This window comes from Engraulis encrasicolus, chromosome 3 (assembly GCF_034702125.1).
Source record: "Engraulis encrasicolus isolate BLACKSEA-1 chromosome 3, IST_EnEncr_1.0, whole genome shotgun sequence".
In the NCBI taxonomy this organism is placed as follows: domain Eukaryota; kingdom Metazoa; phylum Chordata; class Actinopteri; order Clupeiformes; family Engraulidae; genus Engraulis; species Engraulis encrasicolus.
The window spans coordinates 34,497,094-34,501,331 of record NC_085859.1 but is presented as its reverse complement, the minus strand read 5'-3'; the positions used below and the strand labels follow the sequence as shown (position 1 = coordinate 34,501,331).

The following is a 4,238-nucleotide window of genomic DNA, read 5'->3' as shown; positions in this document are numbered from 1 at the left end:
TAGAAATTCAGTTCATTTTTAAAGAAACATAAAGTTTGGCCCGAGTTTGTCTCGATTTTTGATGTTGGCCCAAGGTGAATTTGACACCCCTGCCCTACGGTATACGGCATGTTTACATGTCACAGTCACTGTATAGAAATAGAATACAATGCACTGGGTCTTAAATGCACTTAAATGAAAATGCTGGTGTTTTATCGGTACCACAAGAGTAGATTGCAGCTGTTAATACTTTGCAGGTATATAAGGCTTTTTAGATCAAACGTCTCGCATTGCTCTCAGTCACAATTGTAACAGAGTTTTGAAGCTATGGACGTTTGTCTCATTTCAACTGTCTGATGCATGTGCCAGTTAGTGTAAACGTTTGAAATGCACTGCTGATTTTCATCACTCATTTTTCCAATCACATGCTGTTATTTCATAAAACATTAGTGTACTGTATGTTCAGAAGTATGAGCCCATTTTGGAAAGTCGAGTCAACTTTGATTTTAAAGTAGCTTTGATATGTGTTTCAAAGTAACAGGGATACATAATAATGTTGATCACTTTGACTTTCCCGCCTCTGTCAGGAGATGTTTTGACAAGGGGGATTTAGCAAACACACGCACACATGTACACGCGCACACACGCACATGCATGCGCTCGCTCTCTCTCTCTCTCTCCCTCTCTCTCTCTCTCTCTCTCTCTCTCTCTCTCTCTCTCTCTCTCTCTGTCTCTCCCTCTCTGTCTCTCTCTCTCTCTCTCTCTCTCACTCTCTCTCTCACACACACACACACTCTCACACACACAAGCAGTCACACACACACACACACACACACACACACACACACACACACACACACACACACACACACACACACACACACACACACAGAGTAATAACACTGGCTCATCATAGCAACACTGCCTCTGTTTTCTGAGCCGCCTTATGAGTGGAATAAAGATAACTCAGGAAGAAGTCTTATCATTAAACTGTCACAAACAGAACACGATCATCCAAAAATGAACAAATAAAAACCAAATCAAACAAATTGGAAATGTTCAGGCAGCTGAGAAATTGCAAAGTTGGCGGACGGCACAGAAGTATTCAGGGCATCTAGAAAAGAAACTAATGCATTGTCTATTTTCAGATACTTGTATCAAAGTGCAGAGATGATTAAAAAAGGGGAAACATTCATTCATTCATTTATTCATTTATTCTTTCATTCATTCAAACACAGCCCAACGGGGAAAAATAATGTTGCTAGCACCTCTATGAAATGCAAAGTAACATATAGGATTTGTATGAATAATAAAATGGGTTATTTCCATTATTGCAGTTGTAGCATGGCGGAGATTTACCGGTAATTAATTAAAATAATAATTACCAATTTTAAACAGCTTGCACGACTACGCCACTGCGGGAATTGCGCCCCCAGAATATAGTTGGACTTCAACCGGTAATAGTAAACCCAAGGCAGCACAGGTTCGTTAAGGACCACATAGACAAGGTTCAAAGCACTTCTTTTCTTTTATTGTCTTACACTCTCTTTTAAAAACATTCAAACAATTAAAATAGAACAACAACTATTGGACACCCACACCCCCACATGGGCCAAGGAGGCCACTGTTTTCCCCCACTAGTTGTACACAGCACAGCAAACCAAAATTAAATAATAAAATGAAAATACAAAGCACAGCAAACCCACACCAATACCACTGCACACTTGTGTTTTACGTTTACGCACGGCAAACAAGAGCTATTTGGGGGCAACCCGCACGTTGGGCGGCCCAAGTGGTGTGGGGTGAGCCAAAACAAACAAAAGAAAGAAAATACAAAATTAACAAAAACAAACAGAGAACTCTCACTTTCTCCTTATTAAAACAAACCAAGAACTCAAAGTAAAGGAAAAACGTCACACATTCGCGCACGCACACACACACACACACACACGTATTCTCTTAATCGGCAACTTAGGCTATATAAGCAGCAGCCCGCAGACAGGCCAACAGATGGATCCACAGGTACCTGCACACAGAAATTACCGTAAAGTACCCATAACAGACACAGGCGATGCGCAATGCTTAGGTTTAGTTAGGTTACAATGAGATGGCCACCTACCAAGAACAGCGAGGAGCACCGACTGTCTCCAAGTCGCAGGGCAAGAGGACGCACAACACCCGGTTCCTGTGACGCTGCAATAACAGCAATAATGAGCGCGCATGCAATATAATGGGCTTAAAGTTGCGATGTAGGAAACAGAAGAGAGCTACATACCCAAATATGAAGTGAACTAAATGTGGTCGCGCTTAAAGCAAAGTCGCACCCCCGTCATAGACCAAACTCCACGAAATTGACCATCTCTCATGAAGTGAGGCTCTACACGGGCCCGACTCCCAAGCTGCACCACCAACAAAGGCAAAACAATGCCCGGCAAGCACACAAACAATCTGCCACTTCCCTCAGTGAAGATTGTGCCAACCTTTTAAAGGTGTGCCAAGTAGTGCCAATTGGTGCCTACTGATCACATGGCGCATTAACGCACGACAGACTTAATGATGCGGCTTAAAGGCACACATCCCATCATGTTACACAGTATATGGCTAAACAAGTCACTGAAAACGCTGAAAAATGATCATGGGATTGTGAGGTGTACCTTGCCTGGTGTAATGATCGCCCTGTGATGACGTAACTGGTTGCCCCCTCACCCCCTTGACCTTCTCTGGGTGCACCGTGCGGTGCAGATGTGTGATTCATATTTGTATCTTTTTACTTAGTAGTACAGCTAGTGTTCACTCTATTACGCTTTATTTTATACTCCATGACTATAAACCAATGACAGCACTTTTACTTAGTTTCCGGCTGATTATATTCAACTTTCTGGGGAATGACCAGAAGATCCATGCCCACATCCTTACACTGAGGTGAGACACAGCACACAGGCCTGCTTAAACAATTGGTCTAGACACAAAACATAGCTCTCTACAAAAGATCCTATACCTCTGCACACATCCAGAAAAAAAAACATTTTTATATACACTGTAGGCTTGCTTGTGTTTCAGTTTGTTCAGCGTGGCCTCGGGATGAGAGTGGATTTGGTGTGCACCCTGCCACGTGGCACCTATAGGTAAACCTGCCCCTGTGGAGCACTGTAAACCTGCCCCTGTGGAACACTGTATAGGTAAACCTGGCCCTGCGGAGCACTGTATAGGTAAACCTGGCCCTGTGGAACACTGCATAGGTAAACCTGGCCCTGTGGAGCACTGTATAGGTAAACCTGGCCATGTGGAGCACTGTATAGGTAAACCTGCCCATGTGGAACACTGTATAGGTAAACCTGGCCCTACAGGAGCTGCTCTGGGGCAAGCTTTACTGTGATAAAAGACTTCCTTCCATAGGTCAGATAGGTCATCCGTGGATCTATATCTCACACCATGTCATTCATATTGTCATCTGAGCAGAAAGAGTGGAGTCTAAACAGAGAAATCATTACATATTGATGTGTTTTTGAAGTCTGTGACGATTCATGTAAGTGGTCTGGATTTGACCATTGCATTGCAGAAGGTTTCAGTGATAAGATTGCCCATCAGAAAAAAAATACAATTTAATACTCTGTAGAGCCCTCAAGGCCTTCATTAAAATTCTATTGATTGAGATTGATATTGATTTCCCCCCCCTTAAATTCATTACGATGTGGCAAGAGTCAATTAAGGCGATATTAAGATGTATTGAATTCAGCGGAAGCGCATTAACTTGCTTCAATTTTCATCATAGCCATCTACGTAAATTGTGAATTGGGCATTTGACTAATATGCATCTGCATGTATATTATAAGGAAGGAGAGAGTTGGTATGCAATGGCATTCTGCACTGAGCTTCTGTGCCACATGTGCAGGGACGCGGGTTTGGGTCTGGCCTGCGTTGTTTCCCGCTGCTGCCCCATCTCTCTCTCTCTCTCCCGTCACTTTCCTGTTACATCTTCACTGTCCTATCACAATAAAGGAACTGCAATCCCATTTAAAGAAGGAGAAGAAGAAGAAGAAGAAGAAGAAGAAGAAGAAGAAGAAGAAGAAGAAGAAGAAGAAGAAGAAGAAGAAGAAGAAAAGAAAAAGAAGAAGGAGAGAGTTGAACTTCGTTTTTACATTATTATGACAAACAGCATCACTTTAAATTCATTGAAGATTTTCCTACAGTTTGTACTGGAAAATTAACTTGCTCTGACCGAAGAACACACTAAACACAGAGTTTTGTTTTACAATTTG

General features: G+C 42.3%; 1 long non-coding RNA gene across 1 annotated transcript; it reads right to left on the bottom strand.

The window, feature by feature from the left end:
* Positions 1–1,585: 1,585 nt before the first annotated feature.
* Positions 1,586–2,396, bottom strand: LOC134445363 (uncharacterized). The gene is made up of 3 exons (XR_010034237.1): positions 2,255–2,396; positions 2,099–2,172; positions 1,586–2,005 (listed from the first exon to the last, which is right to left on the bottom strand). It is a non-coding gene; the product is annotated as an uncharacterized LOC134445363 (long non-coding RNA).
* Positions 2,397–4,238: the final 1,842 nt, after the last annotated feature.